The sequence below is a fragment of the Sceloporus occidentalis genome, unplaced genomic scaffold (genome assembly GCF_023333645.1).
Source record: "Sceloporus occidentalis isolate IW3139 unplaced genomic scaffold, rSceOcc1.0.p SCAF_19, whole genome shotgun sequence".
NCBI classification, from domain to species: Eukaryota; Metazoa; Chordata; class Lepidosauria; order Squamata; family Phrynosomatidae; genus Sceloporus; species Sceloporus occidentalis.
Window position 1 is genome coordinate 5,161,778 of NW_028316999.1, and position 25,777 is coordinate 5,187,554.

Here is a 25,777-nt window from a genome sequence, read left to right on the forward strand (position 1 = left end):
AGGCATTTCTGGATGCAGAGTGACATATAGGGGGTCAAAAGGCATATCTGGAGGCAGAGTGGGATAAAGGGGGTTAAAAGGTATATCATGGGGCAGAGGAGCATATAGAAGGGTATAAAGCATATCGGGGAGGCAGAGTGGCATATAGGGGGCATAAGGCTTTTCTGGAGGCAGAGTGCCCCATGATATGCATTTTAACCCCCTTCATGCCACTCTGCCTCCAGAAAGGCCTTATACCCCCTATATGCCACTCTGTCCCATGATATGCCTTTTAACCCCCTATATGGCAGAGTGGCATATATTATTTTTTATTTAATATGGCAAGCTGGATCGGCTTGCCATATAAAGTAAACAAAAATGTCCCATGATATGCCTTTTAACCTCCTATATGGCAGAGTGGCATATAGGGGGTTAGAAGGCATATCATGGGACAGAGTGGCATATAGGAGGGTTGAGGCATATCAGGGAGGCAGAGTGGCATATAGGGGGGTATAAGGCTTTTCTGGAGGCAGAGTGCCCCATGATATGCCTTTTAACCCCCTTTATGCAACTCTGCCTCCAGAAATGCCTTATACCCCCCTATATGCCACTCTGTCCCATGATATGCCTTTTAACCCCCTATATGCCAGAGTGGCATATAGGGGTATAAGGCATTTTTGGATGCAGAGTGACATATAGGGGGTCAACGGCATATCTGGAGGCAGAGTGGCATAAAGGGAGTTAAAAGGGATGTCATGGGGCAGAGGGGCATATAGGAGGGTATAAAGCATATTGGGGAGGCAGAGTGGCATATAGGGGGCATAAGGCTTTTCTGTAGGCAGAGTGCCCCATGATATGCCTTTTAACCCCCTTTATGCCACTCTGCCTCCAGAAATGCCTTATACCCCCCTATATGCCACTCTGTCCCATGATATGCCTTTTAACCCCCTATATGGCAGAGTGGCATATAGGGGGTTAGAAGGCATATCATGGGACAGAGTGGCATATAGGGGTATAAGGCATTTCTGGATGCAGAGTGAGGGTATAAAGAGAGGGTATAAAGCATATCAGGGAGGCAGAGTGGCATATAGTGGGGCATAAGGCTTTTCTGGAGGCAGAGTGCCCCATGATATGCCTTTTAACCCCCTATATGGCAGAGTGGCATATAGGGGGTTAGAAGGCATATCATGGGACAGAGTGGCATATAGGGGGTATAAGGCATTTCTGGAGGCAGAGTGGCATATAGGGGGTTAGAAGGCATATCAGGGGGGCAGAGTGGCAAGCCTGGGGGCAGAGGTGCATAACTCGGGGGTAGGTTGTCAAATGAAAGGAAATAAAAACCAAATATGTCTCAATCATAGCTTTTATTAAATATGGAAAAAAATAGTCTACATGAATTAATAAAGAAATAAAAGTTTCTTACCAGAATATCGTGAAGAATAATGTGATCAGTGTTTTGTTCCACTAAATAAAATGGAACTCTTTCATCTAACAATGTTCGCAGTAGTAAATGTTTTGATCCTATTATGTGTAATGTATTTAATTTATTAGGGCCTTTTAACACTTTTGCTTTCTGGCATTTTAATACAAATAATGAGATAAAAAGAATTGCACATAGTGTGACGCGGGTATGTATAAGGGGTGCGTGTGGGTATAAGAGCTTCACCGTGAGATAAACTATATGGGACTGGTCTCCAAATTTTTCCAGGGCTGCTTTTCAGTCCCAGTCCGGCCCTGCTTGAGATGCGATATCGCATCACCCCAGCACAGGGCGATTACGGGAGTCTGTCTTTAGCTGACCAGTTACAAGGGAGAGCATTTAAACCAGCACACAGAGCCGCTATCCCCATAAACCTGCCTCGCTAGACAAAGATGGATGACTAAGGCACAGGTTTCATTCTTAATGGAATTATGTTACCAGTCACTAGTCTGATCACCGTACCAGGGTGTATTCACTAAAATGGATATTTCAAGTCTTGTAGCTTCCACTTCACATTTTGAATGGCATACCCCGTGAGAAGTTCAATCCGCCAGGCATCTTTTAAGAAATCTTATTGATTTGGTTATGTATAATAAAGTCACAGCTGAGCCCTTCTAACATTATTATTTTTGCAATATTTCATGGAGAGAGAAAAACACACACATTGCATTATTTTCAGGCATTACAGTTATACATATAAGTAGGATACAAACATAACAAAAAAACATACAAAACCTGAAAATGCAATTTTAACAAAACCTGACATTTGTCAGCTAGGCACTTCAATGAGTAAACAAAAAGACGTTAATATACCTTGGCTGCGTTGTCAAAATTAACCAGATCAAAATCCTCAAAACAAAATTGAAACACTTGTAACCTATGAATAAGGAGATTACTTAAATGGATTCATGTAATATTTTCATTTCTTAAAGCTAATTGAAATCAAGCAAGCCCCTATGAAGCACAGGTACAATATAATGCCCAAACAAATACTAAAGCCTACTGCATAGGTGAGCACAAAACACAAAATATTTTAAGGCCATCGTGACCCATTCCTCACAGTGCGTTTACTATTCTAGTAAACATCATATCAAATGCCAGTTTATTTCTTGCTATAGTTGGCTCCACAAAATAAAAAAATAAAATATATATATATTTTATATATATTGTATTGGAAGCTGGATAAAGCTTTTTATAGACACTCCTTGAGTGTGCCTTGTCTGGAACCTGCTGTTGTAGTGACAGGGAATATTTAGTTCTTATAGGTAATGCCAAATGCTATTTTAGCTGGTTATGGATTTAGCGCAAGAGTCCAAGGCAAAGCGCAGCAGAATTAGTTAAGGGGTTGGTGCTATTTATACTCACTTTGTACAAACTATAAAGACACGTCTGGCTTGATCTGAAGATTATTTAGTATTAAAACAGACTTAAAAGGTCTATACTTCATCTGGGAACAGTGACAGAGACAGGGATTAACCCCAGATGCTACTGTTCTGAGCTGGTAGGAAAAAAGCTAAACATTGAAAATATATGACCACTCACATTAAGTATGGATGCTCTTCACTCACTCCCCGGATCAGCATTGTTAAACTATCTCATGAATCAATGACAGAAAATGAGATTGCTTTTCCTGAAAACATTCCCTTTATCTCCCACCAAAATGACACAATTTCAGGCCATGGATACAGGAGCATCAGTGTAGAGCCCTGCGCGGGACTGCTTTTTGAATCCCGCTCCCGCTGTTTTGAATCCTGCTCCCGCAATGTGGGTGTTCCGCTCCCGCGGCCAATCCCGCCCGCTCCCGACACATTTGTGGCCAATCACGCCCGCCTCCTTACCCGATTTCCTGCGCAGTCCCGCAAGGCTGCCCTCGAGTAGTTCGCACACAGCGTCTCTTCTCTTGCTCCGCCCAGGAACAAGGCGGAGTCACAGGAAGTGACGTCACATCACGTGACTCCGCTTTGTTCATGGGCGGAGCAAGATAGGAGACACTGTAATGGAGCAGCGAGAAGGCATCCTTGCGGGACTGCGCGGGATTACCGCGACCCGCAGGTACAGTGCCTGACCGCCCGCTCCCGCCCACAGCCCCAATGCAGTCCTCTACATCAGTGCATCAGATTGACACAAAAGTATAAACTTGTAGAAGGCAAAAGAAAGTGTATAGATTATAACCCAGGTTTAAGAAGGACCTAATGTATGTGTTAAACCTATGCAATGTAATATGTGGTTTTCCAAGTATTTTCTGGCTGTTTGATTCCACACCACTTTAATACTCTGGTCGTTTCCAAACCAGTTTGGTGGTTTACCGTCTCCTCGCATGTTTCAATGGAGTATTGATACCACTATAAAACATCACTTACAGCCTCCTTTGGAGTTAAATTCGCTGACTGCAGTATTTCATGTAGTGTTCATCATGCTGGGCAAGGAAAATGGTTTTGTGCATAGTGAAAAAATGCCCAGGTTATACTTATACAAAGACTAGCAACTCTTCAATCAACTAAAACAACCAACTTAGTTTGGAATGTACCAAAATTCTAGTAAGACTTTACACAAGGTCACTCTCAGTCTCAGATTTTGTCCATCAATAGACAGGGATGAATTTTTACTGTTGGAGGTAGACTGGTTGCAATTAAGTATAAAAAAATATATATATTTAGTGACTGAAAACATGAAATAGAAAAACAATATTTAACGGTCACAATCGCAGTAGAATAATCCGGTCATAGATATTGGTCATATATGATATATAAATGTTAAAAAGAAGGTCTTGTCTTGTAAACTTTCACCTCATAGGTTCTATTCAAACATATATACTGTGCTAATTGTTTAGATATATATTTTACTTTTAACAGACATTTGACTCAACAACCTTTATGCTCTCTATACAAAAAATATTTATGGTAGGGGTAAAATATAAGCGAATGTCCAGTGGGTCTGAAATACGCCTAGACCCTAAAAATGACCCTCTTTTGTAGGTAGGATAGGAGCCTACCTCTCAAAAGGAGAAGGAAGAGGATTAGGAAAGGGAGAATAGAGACGAGCAGAAAGAGTGAACTAAGGGGGGCAGGCAGGAAAGGCGCTACTGAAACACCCTGAAGGAGAGGGTCCTAAAGGGGGGTATACATATTCCCCGAGACATCTCCAACAAATACCAAAAACATGCTTTAGATTTATGGTACGGGTAAAACATGAGCAAACGTCAAGTGAAATGTGCCTAGACCCTGAAAACGCCACCATTGTAGGTAAGATAGTGGCCAAAGTAATGACCCAATGCTGAATGTAGGAATAGAGTATGATTTGATAATAAATGCTGTGTTACAGCTGTGTTATCGTTTGCAAGGTCTTTAAAGGAATGTTCCAGGTCCGGGATGTGTGCTAAGAAGGAAAGCCCTATCCAGGTGTAATAGTGAAACCTAATGTTGTATGCCTGCTATGTATAGATGATAGAGTTGGGGTAAGTTTTAAATGAGTGTGGCAGAAGATGGCAAATGGTATAGCCACATTTAAGAAAGGGGTTGTTTTTTTTTTGTGTAAAGCAAAATGAGTAGAGGTGCTCTGGATACACTCCTCTAAACAGGCCCTCTTCCTTCCTGCACATGAAACGAGTCAGTCCAAGATTCCCCCTAAATGAGCCCTACCTGCACATAAAACGATACTGAGCAGCTCTGCTTAAACAGGAGCCCCTCCCGCCCTGCAAGCACTAACGAGATGCTCAAACAGCGCTAATGAAATACCCTGAAGGAGAGGGTCCTGAAGAGGTATAAACCCCTCCTCCAAATACAGACTTTACATTTGGCATGGATAGTGCACTTCAACATCGCAACAGAGCATGTAGATGGGTATTAAACAAATACAGCCCTCATAATCTATAAATTTAGGAAGCACAATGTACGGATCAAAAAAAAAAAATTCTTTTTAATATTCCCGTTGGACTGTTAACACCAAGTGGAGATAGTTAAAACATTTGGAACCTCTTAAAAAGATGAGTTTGTAGAAAAATTGAAATAGCCTTGCTTCATGAATTCCAAATACTATAAATGAAAAGTACAGGTGTTAAAACCAGTAAAAACATAACTCATTAACAAAAAACAACCCACGCCCTTCTTTCATGGGTATCTTCAGAAAGTTGTCTTCAATCTTGGCTGTGCTCAAAGAACATGAAATCCTGAGGGACAAAAATATTCAATATAAACATCAGCCTGATGCAGAATATAATGTAGGACAACATACCATATTTGCTCGATTATAAAATGACCCTGATTATAAGACAACCCCCCAAAATTTCAGTATTAATTTAGGAAGAAAAGAAAAGGCCTGAATATAAGACTATCCAATAGGAAAAAAAAGTTTTACTAGTAAATATTAATTCACATGTAAAGTATTTTTTCATATTTAATAAAAACTATGATTGAAAAAAAATGCGTTTTTTGATTTTATTTCCTTTTATTTTCCAACTTGCACATCTTTCCCCCGTCATGCCACTGCTCCCCAGATATGCCTTATACCAGCTTACATGCCACTTTGCCTCCCAGATATGCTTTATACCCCCTATATGCCACTCTGCCCCCCCCCCACCAATGTATCAGCAGACTTGTCCCCCGTGCTTCAAACTCCCTGGTATCTAGTGGGGGCAGCCGGTGAACGTCTGTATGATGTGCGTAGACAACCTCTGCTGCTGCCCAGCGCTTCCACTGGGGATTCTATGACTGAACACTGGAAGGTCATGTCACGCTGGCTCTCCGTCATAGAAGCCCCAGCGGAAGTGCCGGGCATAGTAATAAAGCAAATTCAGTTCAGTTAATACATTCCCAGCTACTGGTAAATCACTTACATTTCTAAGATCAGGATAACTTTAAACGGACAAACACCTTCATTGCAATCTTTTAAAACAGCAAGATTAGGAAACGTACATGTAGAGGAAAAAAAATCCTTATTTGAAAGAATAACCCTTCTGAATAAACAACCCACTACTTACAATAAGGAAGCAGGCAGCAAGCACAACTGCTTTGACTTTCACATCAAGATCCATTGGAAACTGAACACCAAAGTTGTCTGCATCTGTTAAGGATTCCTTTATTAGACCTGTCCACTGTTTGGAAATTCGCCCAACCGTAGAGGTTTCATCAAGAGTCTTCAGCTAAACAACAACAACAACAAAAAAAATTACAGTGCATACTCACAAATCTCTATCAAGATTATTTATTAAATAAGCTTAAATATATATATTTTTTAAACATAATATCAATGCTGTGTTGTCTGTTGTAATCTTTGATTTTGTTTTCTGGTTAATACATTGAATAAATATCTTCCGAATAAATTCAAATTCAGCATCTACGCGTTGCTAGAATTCTCCGGGCATACATTTTAAATGGTAATGGTTATTCAGTGTTCAGTTATGGATATATTATATGAAAGTTAATGAGAAGTCAGGATACAAATCCAAGACTGATGCCAACGTTAAGCTACCCAATTTTGTAGCTCAATGTTCTGCAACCTTTCTAATGTGACATAATGCATATTAGCAAATCCCATCCCGTGGAGAGCTGCATTAGTACAGGAATGCAATAGAACTTTCAACTTCACGATTGCCAACTTACTATGATTAACTATAATGAACCCTATTGCTAAGTAAGATGTTTGGTATTATTATAGGGTTTTAAAATGGCAATTTTTGTTTCACCGGCACATAAAGAAAAGGTTGTTAGAATGTATCTACGGTTCTGTACCTCAAAGTTGACATCCGGGCAACATCTACAAGGAATAAAGGGCCCCGTGATTCTTAACAGATTTTCTTTTCTCTCATTCTGGATGGTAAACTTTGGCAGACAAGGATGCCAATTCTGTTTTACATAACCAGCTACGACACCTGGAGGAGCCTGCACTTCAAGCTGTAAAAAAAATAAAAATAAAAAAAAAGGATTTAGAGAGATTATTGAATATACGCATATTACCTATAAAAATATATTACTTTTAAGTAACTCCTTCCAGAACAAATTCTCAATTCATACCCAGCTATAGTTACATCTCAAATTAGAAAAAATACTACAGATCAATACACTCAGATGTTACCCTCTTTACTGTTTGAGAACACAGACAGATTAAGGAATACTCTTACATCAGCAGCCCAGGCACAACCTCAACTGGACCACTGATGCTCAAGGAATCCCGGTGTCCAGTGATGTAAGATTAGTGAATCCATGTCCCTCATCCATTTTAAAATTAACTTTTAGTCTTATTCCTAATAAAATACACTTTTCATATTTCCCCATGACTCATTCTGTTTAGCGTTTCTTTCTATAGTGCTGTGGGACTTGACCATAAGATACATCTATGTTATTGGTCAAGGAAATGTGTGTAGTGTGATGTTAACCCTTGGGCCTACCAATTGCTTCACACTTACTTTTTGTAAGCAACACGGAAAAACAGGAAGAACATCTGTACGGTTGGACTAATTTCATCACTTCACGGCCCGTGTTGTCAACAATGGTCATGGCAAAGGAACGAGCAGGCCCACAGAAATTCCTAGTGCAGCAATTGTTTTCTTCTGCAGCAAAGTAAACCCTTTGCCCCAAGCTGTTTTTTATTTCATATTTATTGTTGGTTTCAAATCCAGTCAAGGCTGAGAAGTTGAGAGAGAAAAAAAATAAATGTATGGAAACAAAAAACAGCTATTTGCCAATTCATGGGGATGATGGAAATGGCAATATAAATGGAAATGCAGTGCACATTTTAAAAAAGTGGTTAAAAAATAAAGATTAGCCTCCTGTTAATAAAGCATAATAATCTTTAAGAATAACAAAAAACAAAACTATGAACTCATCAATGTAAGTGTGACATCTGTAAAGGAAATAGAAAAAAATGACATACCTTCTAACAACTCAGCTTGCTGGTGAATTAAAAGCTGGTCTATCTGGGAGGGAAAAATATAATAGTGTTATTAACAAAGGACTCTTACCTCCACCCAAGGGGAAGGTTTGCCCAGAACCATTATCCCTGCAGAGCCTCTCAAAGAAAATAGTATGGGGATTCTCGTTTACCCGCACGGAACAGACTTATAGACTGTCTGCTTCCACTAAAATAACCTCTCAAATCTATGGTTTGCAGACTTCAAGGGTGGTTTATAAATTGGTAAAAATACAGTATTTCTTGTCTCACCAGTACCTGTGATGATCTTAGGATATGAGGATACTGATCATGGAAAACGGATTCCATTACAGAGAAAACAAACTTATTTAAAACTTGCATCAAGCACATGGTAAACAAATTTGGTATTACAGATACCTGGCTTAGATACTCCAGGCCCGGTGGACAGTTGGGGATTGTTGGAGGTGCAGGCATCCAAGCTGCTGCAGGGACTCTGGGGCCACCTGGCTGGTTCTGGACAGGAGGCACCCCTACATATGCTCCATAGGGAGGCTGACCAGGTGCACCTGTTAAGTAAAAGAGTAAGTAGTTTTATGTAAAAAAAAATAAAGTTTACAAAATAATAGATTTTATTAATAAAATTAGAAGATGTCACTTTGTAGGGCTAACCAATTTTAAATGCCCCCTCCAATTATACACACACACACTATACAGATTAAAGTATTGGGACACCTGACCATTACACTAACAGGGACTCTGACGAAATTGCATGCTAAATATATAGACATCAATATGTAGTTGGTCCCCCATTTGCAGCTGTAACAGCTTTCACTCACCTTGGAAGGCTTTTCAAAGTTGGAGCATAGCATTGTCCTAAGTGTCTTGGTATGCTACCAAGACATTTTGGACAATGTTATGCTTCCGTTGCACAACTACAGGGGGTCACAGCTCTAGGTGGCCTGGGGCCTGCAACCCATTGTTCCTGTCTCCTTGTACCGGTTCAAAATTGTTTAGAAACTATTTTGAACTGGCATTGACAGAAACGTATGTATATGTGTTTGTATTTATATGTATGTATGCGAACATGTACGTGTAAGTGTAAAAAATAAAAACAAAAAAACAAAGGTTCGTCATTTCTGAGAATCCACGTCATGTTACTTTTGCTGGCAGCAAATTCTTGCCAGTTGCAATATCATTAATGACCCAAGGGTCACATAATGTGTACGTGTGTGCTAGAAAGTATGAGTAAATGTGTCTAATTTGTGTAAGTGTGTTTATATATGTGTGCCAGAGTGTAGGTTGGAACTGGGTGTGGCAAGGGACAAAGAAGGCACAGGCAAGTTGTTTCAGGGCAATGATGGCACAGACCAGCTGTTTGTGCCATCTTTGCCCCAGCTAGTCAGTACTCACAAACAGGCTGTTTGGTGGTTAGGATGGCAGTGATAAGCTGCCTGGGGGAAAATATACTCACAAGCTGTGTGGAGTAAAGGTGGCACTGTTGGACATGTTGCATAGTGAAGTTGCAATTTTTGCATCAGGGTCCTGTGGGTTCTAGTCACACCCCTGCTATGCTTCCAACTTTGTGGGAAAATATTTCTATTCCAGCATGACTGGCCCCAGTGCCCATGCAAGGTCCATGAAGACATGGTTGGATGAGTTTGGTGTGGAAGAACCTGACTGGCCCGCACAGAGCCCTGACCTCAACCCCATCAAACACCTTTGGGATGAACTGGAGCGGCAATTGCGAGCTAGGCCTTCTCATACAACATCAGTGCCTGACCTCACTATACTGGGCGAGTGGGCAAAAATTCCCACAAAAATCTTGTGGAAAGCCTTCCCAGAAAAGTGGAAACTGTTAGCTGCAAACGGGGGCCTAACTTCATATTAATGTCTATGCGTTTAGAATGTGATGTCATCAAAGTCCCTGATGGAGTAATGGTCGGGTGTCCCAATACTTTTGTTCATGTAGTGAGTGTGTAAAATGAGATTATATATATATATATATATATATATATATATATTATACACACACACACACACGTTACCAATTTTACTGCCACAATGTGTGTATATGTTTTATACTTGCAGTTAACCGTGTCATCCACACTTTAAAAGGAGAACTCCTACCCAATTATTATTATTTTTTTTAATTAATAGTATCAGGTTAAGGTTTTTTTTATCAGTTCTAGTTTTTGTATAATATGTTTTGAGACAGCTTTATACATATATATTTTATTGTAGCTCTAGTCTGCTAGACACATCACTCCAATTCCTTATCACACAGCCAGTGGTATAAAATAGAATCACTCAGCACAGTATTTTATGCTCAAGATTCTTTTCCCCACGGGAATGTTGAATATTTGTGGTAGTGTGAGTCAGTTTCTCTTCACGATGAGGTTCTGAATGGAGTGATTTGTATACCTCTAGATCGGGTTGTATGTAGCCATTGGATGAGAAGAAATTTAATTACATAAGTACAATTTGGTCAATCAAGTCTGCATGTTTATAGGTCCTTGAAAGGACCTATACCTTAATCAGTCCTTGGTCTATTAGAGTCAGGGTAGCTTTTTTGCCTGTCCCATGCATGTACCGCATTCAACCTGCAGGAGGAGCTCGAGAGTTCTCAAGAGGCTCTGGATAGACCCTCTGCGAACTCAGATCTATTGTTAATGCCGTCGTGTGAATGACGGCAACGTCATTTACAGGATGGCACCTGTGATTGCTCTTCGAAGCAATCACGAGGCTATTGAGGTAGGGGGTTGTGTTACCGACGCAACACAGTTTATGCTTAGGAAGAGATTTCGATCGCTTCCTAAGCTGTTTTAGCTGTTTAACGGCAGCCTGGAGGCTTTGTCATTAAGGGGTTAATTTGTTCTCTGAACATTTCAGCTCTAATCTATTTACAGTGTAATGTGTTGATATTATTAGTTTATGTACAGTATAGTATATGCCATCTCTTAATAAACTCTCAAACAATTTCCCCACCACAGATGTTAAGCTTACATGTCTGTAGTTCCCAAGCTCAGATTTGGATCCTTTTTTAAAAATGTGAACCACATCAGCTTTGCCAATCCTTTGGTACAATTCCCGACTGGAAAGAATCTTTCAAAATCAGAAACAGTAATCTGGCTATTGCTTGACTAACTTCCTGTGGTATGCTCCTGTGTATCCCATCTAGCCCTGGAACTTTATCTACTTTCTAGTGTTCTGGTGATTAATTATCAAACACTTGTTGTTTAAATGCTGTTAATGGCTTTCCAGACACTTATTGCAATACTTTTAGGGCTGAAACAACGAATCGATAAAATCGATAATTATCGATTATGAAAATAGTTGTCAACGATTTGTTGAATCGATTTTTATCGATTTATAAAATTATGTTTTTCAGAGCAAATGCTCAGAAAAACTCCATCCTTCTATAATCCGATCTCAAATAGAGAACAGTAGAATCCAGACCCCCCGCAAAGCTGCAGGAGACCTGGATCCTCTCTGCCACCCCCGGTGAGGGTCTGTGCAAAACGCGCAGACATCCTCCGCTTCTCCCCTCCACTTCCGCCGGGGCTTCTATTACTGAACCCGGCGTCACATGACCTTCCGGTGCGGCTTCCATCATGGAAGCCCCAACGGAAGCGGAGGGGAGAAGCGGCTGTCTGCGTGCATCGCACAGACCCCTACCGGCTGCCAGAGTGGATCCAGGTCCCGTGCAGCGCTGCACGGGATTTGGATTTTAGTGCGCGATGTGCGCAACCTCCCTACTTCCCTTCACTTTTACCTTCCCCACCAGGGGTTAATATAACAGCAGAAGAAAAACGGAGCAAGTAAGCACCACTGGGTAAGGTAAACATGGAGTATTATCTTTACTTTTATGCTTATTTTCCCTGTGTTTCTTTTGTTGATATATTAACCCCTGGTGGGGCAGGTAGATTTTTTTCAGGATCTATTAATTATGTCTTTGCATTCTTTAATTTGTGTTTTTTATTTTTTTTCGATTGAAAACTTTTTTATTGACCTCCAGGCACAGCATACGACAGAATATGCAAAAAGAAAAATCATACAGGTCAGAGTAAAGCGGCGCCTAGACATAATTTCTTTTTTTTTTTTTTTGTTCGCGTGATAACGATGTGCAGGTAGCAGAAACATCAGCAGTCATCAACATAGGTATCATTGAACCAGTGCATACAAAAAGTAATATCGACATCACTAATGTCGCGGAAAGGAACAGGCCTCAGCAAGATAAGGTGGTAGTGAGGAGACAAATAGGAGAAAAAAGGCCCATAGACAGCGACCCCCAGGACCATGCCCAGAAAACAAGAACACGATAACTCGTATTGTGAACAAACAGGGGAAGGGAAACCTCAACAAGGGACGGGCCAACCCGTAGGCAGAAACCCCAGGCGGACACCTCGCAAACCACTGGGCAGCAAAAAAGAAAGGCGGAGCAGCCCTGTTGGGCAGAGGTCCCAGCACAGGAACCAGGGGAAAAAAAAGGGGGATGTGTTGTTTTTTTTTGATTGCTGTAATATATGATTTGTTTGTATTGTCCATATATTTATATATATTTATATTGTATTGTGTATCCTTTTTTTTCTATATTCATTAAAGCATATATTTTATGCCTATTTTAGCGCTGTCAGTTTGTTTTATATCAGGGGGGCACAGTGGCATAAAGGGGCTATGAGGCATATCAGGGGGCACAGTGGGGATATAGGAGGTGTAAGGCATATCAGGGGGCACAGTGGCATATAGGGGGTATAAGGCATATCGGGGCATGGTGGCATATCGGGGGGGTAAGGCATATCAGAGGGCATGGTGGCATATTGAGGTAAAGGGCATATCAGTGACATATTGGGTATAAGGCATATCGGGGGCTATAAGGCATATTGGGGCACAGTGGCATATAGGGGGTATAAGGCATATAGGGGCACAGTGGCATATCGGGGGCATAAGGCATATCAGGGGGCATGGTGGCATATCGGGGGCATAAGGCATATCAGGGGGCATGGTGGCATATAGGGGGCAGAGTGGCATGTCAGTAGCATATAGGAGGTATAAGGCATATTGGGGGGCACAGTGGCATCTCTGGTACATAGGAGGTATAAGGCATATATGGGCAGAGTTGCAAGCTGGGAGTGAGATGTGCATAACTGGGGGGCAGGTTGGCAAATAAAAGAAAATATAAACAAGAGGCAATTTTTGTCATAGTTTTTATTAAATATGAAAAAAATATATTTTACATGAATTAATATTTACTTGTAAAACTTTTGGTATTAAAACTTAGTTAGAAAAATAGTGTGTTTGGGTTCCTTTAAAATATAGCTTTATTATTATGTCAGTGTTAATGACACATCGTAATGTAAATGATACGTTTTTATTTTAAACGAAATTTGTATAGTTTTTTTTATCCGATTAATCGAAAAAATAATCGGCCAACTAATCGATTATGAAAATAATTGTTAGTTGGAGCCCTAAATACTTTTACAAATTTTTTAACTAATTCAGTCCACCAATTATACATGAAGTGTATTTCCCTAGAGTATGTATACAAACAATAATGATTGCTAATGAGAAACATAATTCTTTCGCATTTAAAAAAAAACCCAAAAAAACAAACCCACAGGGAAAAGTGAATCTTCATAAATCCAGTTTCTACCCTAACAAGGCATTATCAGTAAGTAGGTCATTGGATACTACAGGATATACTAGGATACAATAAGCATCATTAGTACATTAAAATGGATTAAAGTAAAAGGGAAATTGGATGTGATGCTATTATGGTACAAGGGAAAGCCAAGTAAATATTTTTTTTTATTATTTTTTTTTTTAGACATAATAGTTACATTTTTGGAAAATGGTCTTGGATTACGCGTTATGATTGTTTTTTTTTTTTTTTTAATAGATAAAATAAAATTTTCATTACACATTGTGTGTAAGTAAAAAAAAACAAAACAAATATATATATATATATATATATATACACACATGCATACATACACACACACACACACACAGGAAAAAAAATGGTCCTGAGATACTAAGTACCAAAGCCCAATGTTTCCAGATCTTACATTCTATCACAAAAAGGCTTAAAAACAAAACCAGGAAAACATGATTGACCCTTGGGTCATTAGTGATATTGCAACTGGCAAGAATTTGCTGCCAGCAAAAGTAACATGACGTGGATTCTCAGAAATGACAAACCTTTGGTTTTAAAGCTATACAGATCAAAATTACAATACTAACTAACTAACTGAACTCTTCCTGGCTTCTAAATACTAAATTGCACTTTTGTTTTCATAAATATATGACCCATCTGATAAACATATATAGTAAAAATGTCAGCAGAATAAAAAATAAATAAATAAATAAATAAATACAAATCAGGAATTCTAAAAACCAAAAATAGTTTATTAGCCTACCCCTGGGAAACACTTTACCAGTTCAATGCATATTTTTGTAAAGCACAGCAGCCAGAGAATGGGAAGACTGAATTAGCCAAATGGTTCTTATCTGCAGACATTCTGTGATCTACATTATTCATGGTCCCACCCAGTATGTTTCAACAGACTAAAGTAATTATGTGCTTTGCTGTCAAAGTCCCTAGGGACATTTCTCTGATGGTAGTTAAGAGTCCTGGAATCCTATACAATGCTATAATGGACTCACAACAATGTTTAAAAGGGGATTCTCTGAACATTTGAGCTCTACTCTATTTACAGTGTAATGAGTTGATATTATTAGAATATGTACAGCAGGAAGAAGAAGGAAGTAGAAGGAAGAAAGGGTAAAACACTCTTCAAGACTCTTCCATTAAAATCTTAAGGGCCAGAGAGTTGCTTTTGGAAACCATGTAATAGTATTTACCTATTCGTAGTTCTGGAATCAAACCCATGTGGGTGTTTTTCATTTATTCTAGTGTAAATGCCACAACATAATGTTGGCTAATGACCTATGTCTAGTTTATATGGAAAATCCTGTAGATACTTCTACATCCACTGGATTTAAGCATTTAGATTTGCGCTTAATTCCGTGTTAAAATTAAAAACCCTCTAAATTGCATCGGTCCTGCTTCTTGAGCGCCACCTGTTAGAAGGAGATCATTTATCTCCCCAAAAGGCTCTTCTCCTCCAGCAGTGGGCGGGCTAGCCTGCCGCGGAGATCAATGATCTCCCCAATCGGCTCTTCTCCTCCAGCAGTGGGCGGGCTCGCCTGCCGTGGAGATCAATGATTCCCCCAATCGGCTCTTCTCCTCCAGCAGTTGGAATCCCTGTGTAGAAGAGGGATCGGGCTTAGCGCTCGGCTGGAGGCAGACAGGTTTTCCTCTGTTGAGTTGCAGACGGCTGTCTGCTGCAACCTTGGGCTTTCTCTTTGGCCTCATCTGATTAGCATACCTGGGAACTTCTGGGCTTCCCTTGTGGGACGTGGCCCCGCTGAAGTCGGGGGCGTTCTCACTGACCGCAGCAGGAAACACTCTCATTTAAAGGAAAAATGGGTGGGGAGCAGGGCGTGTCAAGAATCGGAGGATTCGGGTCTTGACCGGGAGAACTGGAGGAGCAGCGCTCACCCGACAATCTCCGGGTCAAACCTGGAGAGTTCCCAGGTATGCTGATTAGGCGATGGGGGGGGGGGGGGGGGTGCCTGCAACCATAGTTCTTCAACTTAAGTCAGAAATATGATAATCATTCGTAACAGAAAATATTTTAGCATTTCATGTTTCAAGATATGGCTGTTAGTGCAAGATACTTATTGCCAGACCTCCTTTTTGAAGTCATAAGAATTTTATCCAGTTTATTGCAGGCTGTTTTAATGGGCTGTCAGTGAGGGATGTTCTGCCTTTGCATTTAATTTCTATTTCAGTAAAACCATCAGGGAAAGTGGTACACATTTTAGTATTGAAGAATTAGGTTCCATTCGCTGCAAACGTTAACCATTACCAACAATTTTGTTTGTCAGCGCTTTTAACAGAATACAAATTCAACATCAATGTAGTTAAGATGTACTCAACCTTTGGACTCCTTTTTTTTACCATTCAGGCCATAGCCATAGCCATATCCAGCTGCAATTAATGTTTCTCAACATTACTTGTGTATCTTTAATGTTTGGTGGACACCATTAGCAAGGACCAAAGCGCATGTGAAGCAATAGTGCTATTCATACTGTTTGCAACCCATACGTCCTGCCAATAGACCAATGCACTAAAAGCAAATTTTCATAATCGATTAGTTGGCCAATTTTTTTTCCATTAATCGGATAAAAAAATAAATGTAAATTTTTCATTTATTTAAAATAATTTAATAAACAAACAGGATGTTAAAAACTAGGGCTGAAACAACGAATCGATAATAATCGATAACGGAAATCGTTGTCGACGATTTCCGTTATCGATTAATCGAGTGATCGATTCGTTGTTGGAGCACTCGGCTCCTTTTACTTACCTCCGCGAGCGTTCCCCGCTTCCGCTACACGCGCCTTCTTTTAGTTGCGGTTCGCTCTGTGCGAGTGGCTCCGTTCGCACAGAGCGGTTCGCTCTGTGCGAGTGGCTCCGTTCGCACAGAGCGATTCGCTCTGTGCGAGTGGCTCCGTTCGCACAGAGCGATTCGCGGGGGTGGGGGTGGGGTTTCAGGGGATGCAGGGCAGAGTGGGGGTGGGGGGGGCAGGCCAGGGTAGGAGACTGAGTGCAGGGTGGGGGTGGGGATGCAGGGCAGGGTGTGAGTGTGGGGGCAGGGCAGGAGACTGGGTGCAGGGCAGAGTGGGGGTGGGGGTGCAGGGCAGAGTGTGAGTGTGGGTGCAGAGCAGAGTGGGTGCAGGGTGTGAGTGTGGGGGCAGGGCAGAATGTGGGGGCAGGGCTGGGTGCAGGGCAGAGTTGGAGACTGGGTGCAGGGGCACAGTGCAAAGTGCCAGGGCTGGGTGCAAAGTGCCAGGGCTGGGTGCAAAGTGCCAGGGCTGGGTGCAAAGTGCTGGGTGCAAAGTGCCAGGGCTGGGTGCAATATGCCGGGTGCAAAGTGCCGGGTGCAAAGTGCTGGGTGCAAAGTGCCAGGGCTGGGTGCAAAGTGCTGGGTGCAAAGTGCCAGGGCTGGGTGCAAAGTGCCGGGTGCAAAGTGCTGGGTGCAAAGTGCCAGGGCTGGGTGCAAAGTTCTGGGTGCAAAGTGCCAGGGCTGAGTGCAAAGTGCTGGGTGCAAAGTGCCAGGGCTGGGGCAAAGTGCCGGGTGCAAAGTGCCAGGGGTGGGGCAAAGTGCTGGGTGCAAAGTGCCAGGGCTGGGTGCAAAGTGCCGGGTGCAAAGTGCCGGGTGCAAAGTGCTGGGTGCAAAGTTTCTTGAACAGTAATAGTCCACCTCTTTTCAGAATGTTTGGGGTTATTTTGTTTCATAAATATTGTGTTTGGGTTTTTGTACTTTGAAAATATTGTTTTTTTATTACATCATAACAAAATAAGAATGTTAATGTAAATTTTAAGTTGTTTTTTAACATCCAGTTCATTAAATTATTTTAAATAAACAAAAAATTTGCATATTGTTTTTTTTATCCGATTAATCGATTAATCGAAAAAATAATCGGGCAACTAATCGATTATTAAAATAATCGTTAGTTGCAGCCCTATTAAAAACAAACAGCAGAATAAAAAAAACTTTAATAAAAATGCATTTCCCAACCTGCCCCCCTAGTTATGCACATTTGAGCCCAGGCTTGCCACACTGCCTCCCACATATGCAACATACCCCAGATATGCCACTCCACCCTCCTCACATATGCCACTCTGCCTCCCACATATGCAACATACCCCAGATATGCCACTCCACCCTCCTCACATATGCCACTCTGCCCCCCACAAAGACTTACCCCCCGTGCTCCAGACTCCTTGGTGTCTAGTAGGGGCAGCTGGTGAACGTCTGTGCGATGTGCGTAGACAACCTCTGCTTCTGGTTGGCACTTTTGCTGGAGCTTCTAGGACTGAGCACAGGAAGTTCATGTAACACCGGTGCTCCATCATAGAAGCCCCAGTAGAAGTGCCGGCAGTAACGGAGATTGTTTCCACGCTATATATACCCTATATGCCTAATACTCCCTGATATGCCACTGTGCCCCCTAATATCCTTATACCCCCAGATATGTCAACCCGTCCTCCCCAGATATGCCATATAACCCCCCAGATATGCCATAGTGCCTTCATAGATTCACAGACTCGTTCACAGCACACCGACACCATACTTTTATAAATACATTAATAATCTTCACTGCCCCCAGGATTTAGCTTCCCCTTAGTTTGCCCCCCCTTTACCTCTAACTGCACCTTAAGTTAACCTTATTAAATTAATTAAATTAACCCTCAGTCCTCAGCATTAAATTAACCCTAACAACCCCATCAACAATACCTGCCCCTAAATTAACCCTAAACACTTCATCAACCATAACTGCCCCTAAATTAACCCCCACTTCCCCTAACTTTCTGTAACCCAAATATTAATTTTATACTCACAATTAGATGAATTGATGGGCCATGTGGACGCTATAGGAAATGGGTGGGGCCAATATTCAGAGTGACTGCAGGGAGGGACTGGTAAGTAGTAACTGCTGTGAGTCACACTGAGTGAAATGGATTATAAAACGAGGGGTTTTTTTTCCAGAGCATTTGCTCTGAAAAAAACCCTAATCGATAAAAATCGATTCAACTATTCGATAATGAAATTCGTTGGCAACTAATTTCATTATCGATTATTATAGATTAGTTGTTGCAGCCCTAATATATATATATGCAATGTATAGAGAAGATGCCAATTGCTCTCCGGTAGTGAGCACAAAGGGCAATATTTGCAATCTTGGGGCAAAGTTTAAAGAAAGCAGCAATAGCATATTTAAGCTCCATGCCCAGCATTTTTCTTAATATGGCTCTATGGGAGCTATTTATAAAAAGAGTTTGAAAAGTGGTTTTAACTTCAAAAAGTGTTTTTTTTTTACCCAGTAGCCAATCTTTCGTTAAAATAAATGGGTCATAACTTGTCTATGACTAGGTAAACGGCCATCACTAGTCTTCTACGTAATTCAACTTCACAGTTAGCTATTTTTTGTTCTTAAAATTATGAGATTTGTAAGTGCACATAAACCTATAATTGACATGATGTAAACTCATCTTATCCCAGTCCTTCTCAGAAATATTTATCTTAATTTATGTGTCAAGCAGATTGATGTTCTGCCATTAATGTAATCAGATAGCTATGTCTCCCTATTATCCACATATACGCTCTCCTTCATAGCCACATAATAGATGTGAGATTAAGTACTTTTTTGTGAGCAACACCCAGGAGATATTAACCCCTTCAATCCCAGGGGTTTTTGGTACCTCAAGTCCCAGAGCAATTTTGCGCTATGCCGGTTCAGCGATTATTCTCTTTTCCTGCGAATAGTGTACCCATGTAAACTATATATTGTTTTTTCAAGGAGAGATAGAGCTTTCTTTTGATACCATAGTTGGATGATTAGGTGAAAATTTAGAATGAGAAATTTAGTAAAAACTAGCAAAAATTTGAAAAAAAAACTTTTTTTTTTTTTACATTTCCCCTCTGAATCCTCACAAAATTAGGTAAAAGTGATGGAAAATTCCCTCCAAATTTATCAATTCAGGTGTCCTGATTTCAGAAATACCTAATTTATATAGATTTTCCATACTTTCCCAGCACTTATAGGGAACATACTAGAAGGTGTACATGATTCGTAGAATTTTTATGCTTATGGCTTAACGGGTTTGGGGGTTGTGAATGGGGGCAGGAGGGTTATACTGGGTAGATGTTAGGGCAATGGGATGTAAGGGTTTTTTTTTTAATTATTATTATATTTTATATATATAAAAATGGTTAGAGATCCTCTTAGGGACCTCTTGAACATGTTATTAATGCCAGTGATGTCACAATGACATCACTAAGCTCACTATTATTTTTTTATTGTATTATTTTGGTGATTTATTTATGGGTTTTTTTCTTCAATCACTAACTTTTTTCCCTTAGTTGTCTGTTTCAGCATGGGAGAAGAGTGAGAAACATGGTTTCTCACTCTCCTCTCTGCGATCCCCCTGCACCGATCACACTGTGATCTCTATGCAAGTCCCCACAGAGTCTGTGCCTCATCGGAGGACAGGATATCCCCTGCAGGGTCTGCGACCCGGAAGGGAATGCCTGATCATGCGATCAGCGTTTAAAAATGTAACAGTTTTCCGGCTTTTGTGCCGGAAGCTATTACATCAGATTGGACAGCAGAAAGCTGGCGATGCCTGATCTCCCGTGTAGGGACACATCCCTGCCACTGCAAGGGCAGGATGTACCGGTACGTCCATAGGGGATTCTTGGGATGCATTTTTTAGACATACCGGTACGTCCATAGGGGACTGAAGGGGTTTAAAGAAGATCTGTCACTTTTCCAAAAATCTACATGTTGTAGTTCTATACTCTAGTGGTGTTTACAGATTATATATAGTTCAGAAATCCCTTTTTTGTGGGAGCAAAACCTTAACTAACTGTAATTTGGATTTGCATGATTAATCCATTATATTATGTTATCTCACCGCTATGGTTAAGTAAAATCCAAAAGAGTGGGGTGAGGAGAAGGAAGATAATTTTGGGACAGAAAATTATTAATATCTCCCAGGGAAATCTGATAACTATCCTCAAAACAATTACACTACTTGATAAGCAAAACACTTATTGGTAGTTTTAATAAGTGGGTTAAAAGTGACAATTCCACTTCTAGACCATATTTTCTTTTTGATCCCGTGCACTAGAATATTGAGCCTACAAAAGAAAAAACCTTATATATGTGTTAGGGTACTCTAGGGACTTTTTGTAAATGCTAAATTATGGTTAAACAAACATATATGCTTAAAACCATAGAAAGGTGTTGCCTTCTACTCACTACATGTATTAGGCATAATGAGCATTATATAGAATGACTGAACCATTGCTCTGTTTCAACAGAGCACAAATTATTTATAACATAACTATACACATCCAACAACCCATTGTTAATTTTATATATATCTCCCCTTTAAGACCCACAATCACTCTAAGCCAGGAAAAAAAAAACAAACAAAAGAGGATTGATATCCAAAATACATACCCTTCCTCGAAAGCAGCAACATAGGCAGCAGAACGGTCAGTTTTGCATATGAAGTCAGCCCAGAGAGCTACAGGATGATTTAAACAAAGAGTACAACATCCTCTGAGTATACTGTAATGAAATGTGGTTAAATGTAGGTTTTATAAACACGTACTAAAATTCGGTAATGCAAGTTAAGTATCCTTTTCTTATCTGAGAACCCCTTATCTGAAATCACATTTTTTTTTGCAGATAAAGGCAGTTTAGCTTGAGAGGAAAGCTCCTGTTGCTGGTGTCTAACCACTCCTGTACTTGGTAGAGCCTCCTCTTCAGCTTCTCTGCCGCGATGCTGTACACAACTGGCCAGAGAGCGGAGAACGGGAGTAATACATTCCCACCCAAAATCATGTGTGTGCAAAGCGGTTTCAAAGCAAAAATGAATGGCCTGCAGAGATGAATCGAAAAGTATACCTACTGATAATCTCAGAACACCCATTTCCATTTCTAAATTGCCAAAAGAAAACCCCACAAATCTCTGTGGGGACCGAAGGTGGCCGTGATTGCAAAGTAACACTTAATGCACACTAGCTCTTACAGAGCTCTCATGTAGCAGGGAGCGGTCAGGGTTGGGGACTCTACATTAGGAGCGTAACTAGAAAACACAGAGCCCTGGTGTGAAAATTGTCTTGCCCCCCCCATCAGCCGGTCTCTGCTTTTTTGGCACCTGATGAGGGTTGTGTATTAGAGTGTATTGACTGGTCCTCATTCGTATTGCACACATAAGGACTTGCGCAAGCAACCAGATTACACGTAGACAGGACACTTGCCCAGGCTGCATCCACTAGAATTACCCAGCATCTATATTGCACGCAGAGTGGTTTCCTCAGCTTCTCAGGTCTCCTCTTAGTCTGGCTCAGGTGCACCATTGATTTATTGCATAACCTTTAGGCCCAAAACAGGAACAGATGCACTACTCTTACTGCCTGCCCATAAACACACATACATACTCACACACATTCACATTTGCCTTACACATAGACATCCTGGCTTACGCTTGTCCTTGCCTTAACACACTTTCTCTCCCCTTTCTCATAATTTCCCTGTCTCATTATCTACTTCCTGCCCATATCTCTCTCGTTTCTCTCTCTCTACATACTCATTATTGTAATCGGCCTCTCCCTCAGTAACACACACATACTTTCACAGACTTACGCACTTACATCAACATACATACACACTACATACATGCGTGCAGACATCCTCCACTACTGTCCTCCACTTCCGCCTGGGCTTCTATGATGGAGCACCAGCTTGACATGACCTTCCGGTGCTTCTCCATAGAGGCCCCGGCAGAAGTATCAGCCAGCACAGCGGAGGTGGTCTGCGTGCTTTGCGCAACGTTCACCAGCTGCCAGAGAGGAGGATCTCCTGCAGTTCTGCAGAGGAGCCGGATCATTCTCTCTGGCAGCCGGTGGGCGTCTGTGCGATGCATGGAGACAATCTCCGTTACTACCGGCACTTCTACTGGGGCTTCTATGATGGAGCACCGGTGTCACATGACCTTCCTGTGCTCAGTCCTAGAAGCTCCAGCAAAAGTGCCAGCCAGAAGCAGAGGTTGTCTACGCACATCGCACAGACGTTCACCGGCTGCCCCTACTAGACACCAAGGAGTCTGGAGCACGGGGGTAAGTCTTTGTGGGGGGCAGAGTGGCATATGTGGGGAGAGCAGAGTGGCATATGTGGGGGTATGTGGCATATCTGGGAGGCAGTGTGGCAAGCCTGGGCTCAAATGTGCATAACTGGGGGGGCAGGTTGGGAAATAAAAACAAGAAATGCAATATTTTTTTCTTTCTGCTGTTTGTTTTTAACAGCCTGAATGCGCACACATCTGTCGCTGAAGTCTCAGTGCCCCAGGCTCCAAAAGGGGGTTTGGGCTCCAGCCTCCTCCATACAGACTACAGGCCCTGGCCTTCGCAGGGGTTCTGTTTTCAGGGAGGTGTGTACAAAGCTTCGTTGGAACTACTTCCCAATTTCCCAAATTACCAGAGACTCTAACTACCATGGAGCTCGGACATAGATTTGGAGTACCTGCGTTTTGGGAGGGGGTTTCATGTGTTCACCCCCTTGTAATTAAAATGGATTTTTATTTGGATTTCATGCAATAGACATACACAAAATAGCCCAAATTGGTAAGTGAAATGAAGAAAATATATTTTTTAAAATTATTCTAAAACATGAAAGAGGGAAAAGTAGCATACGTATTCAACTCTTTGCTATGAAGCCCCCCCAAATATCTGGTGCAACCAATTACCTTCAGAAGTCACATAATCAAAGACCACCTGTTTGCAATATAAGTGTCACATGATCTCACTATATATACACACCTGTTCTGAAAAGCCCCAGAGTCCGCAAACCACCGAGCAAGGGGCACCATGAAGACCAAGGAACTTTCCAAACAGGTCACCGACAAACTTGCAGAAAAGTACAGATCACCAGCTTAAGCCACGCCACTCTGCAGACATCAAACGTGCCGCCTCCCTGCTGGACACACATGAACGCACCTGCTGCCACTATATATTAGCGGCAGCGGCATATTTCCAGCAGAGGGAGTGCTTCAAAGCAAGCATCCCTCACCCGCAGCTTTCCTCTTACCTGGGTACATGGGGATCTCATAAGAGGGGGAGAGCTCCACAGAGCTAGGCTAAATACATTTCCTGTTCCCAAAAGGCATGTGGGAGACTTGCCGAACATAGGGAAGAAGGTACTCTGATCAGAGGAGACAATTGAGCTTTTTGGCCATCAAGAAAAACATTACGTTGTCTGCAGCAAACCCAAAACCTATCACCACCACGAGAAAACCATCCACAGTGAAGCATAGTAGCAGCATCATGCTGTGTTTTTCTTCGACAAGAACAGGGAAACTAGTGAGAATTGATGGATGCCGCTAAATACAGGGAAATCTGTTTCAGTCTCCCAGAGATCTGACACTGGGACGGAGGTTCACCTTCTAGCAGGACAATGACCCTAAGCACTCATGTTGTTTAACTCCTTTGTGACAAAGGCTGATTTTATTTTTTGTACCCTTCGTGACAATGGCTATTTTTAACATTTCTGTGCTGCTCGTGTTTAGCTGTGATTTTCTTCTTTCCCGTTTACTGAACCCACACAAGTTATATATTTTTTTTTTTTCAGGACAAGGGCTTTCTTTAGATGACATTGTTTTGATTGTATCATATTATATACTATTTAAAAAAGTATAAAATATATTCGTATTTTTAGTATTATGAATTTTTTATACGGGACTACGAACCCAAATAAAGGAATTATTATATTTCAGCAACACACAGTTTGGCTCTCATCTTCATTGAGTGCCAGCGTTTCACTTTTTGTCTTTGTATATACATACATACATATATATATTCAGACTCACAAACAAACCTTTCTTCACCCCCCTCCCCTTTCCTTCCATCTTTAGCAGCAGTCTGCAGACCTTTTTGGCTGGCCGCACACTTCACGGGTATCCTCACGTTTAACCGCGAGGTCACTCACAACTACACACACTACTATTATTATACCCACACACTACTACTACTACTACTGTACCCACACACTACTAATACTACTACTATACCCACACACTACTAATACTACTACTATACCCACACACTACTACTACTACTACTACTACTACTACTACTATACCCACACACTACTACTACTACTATACCCACATACTACTACTACTACTACTACTATACCCACATACTACTACTACTACTATACCCACATACTTCTACTACTACTACTACTACTGTACCCACACACTACTACTACTACTGTACCCACACACTACTACTACTACTGTACCCACAAACTACTACTAATGTACCCACAAACTACTACTAATGTACCCAAGCACATGTTGTATGTTAGTGTTTCTGATTTAGTATCTTAGCGTGTCTAATTTACCAAATGAGACACACTGACGCACACCCACGCGGACACACTGACGCACGTAAACATACCCGCGCGGACACACAACCAAAGCAAAACACACTGAAGCAGCTCACACACTTAACTCACCGTGTTGACCTAGCAGGCGCTTACTGCAGCTCCCTCGGGGTCACGCAATGACGCTGCGTGACCCGATAGACCCCGCCTCCTCCAGAAAATTAAAGCGGTAAAACCGAGTATCGGGACTTACCTCTTTATTTTTACCGGATCCATCAGTGACTTTGGGGCGGCATAGTGCTGCCTGCGTCCCATAGATGCTTCTGGAGCACTGCCAACCGGCTCTTCTCCTCCAGCAGTGGGCGGGCTAGCCCGCTGCGGAGGAGCCCCTCCCCCAGGCTGAGTGCTCTGTAGGCCGGCGGCCAT

The 25,777-nt window shown here is 41.5% G+C and overlaps 1 pseudogene; it reads right to left on the reverse strand.

Annotated features, from left to right (window-relative positions):
* Positions 1 to 3,279: 3,279 nt before the first annotated feature.
* Positions 3,280 to 25,777, reverse strand: LOC149302337 (phospholipid scramblase 2-like; annotated as a pseudogene).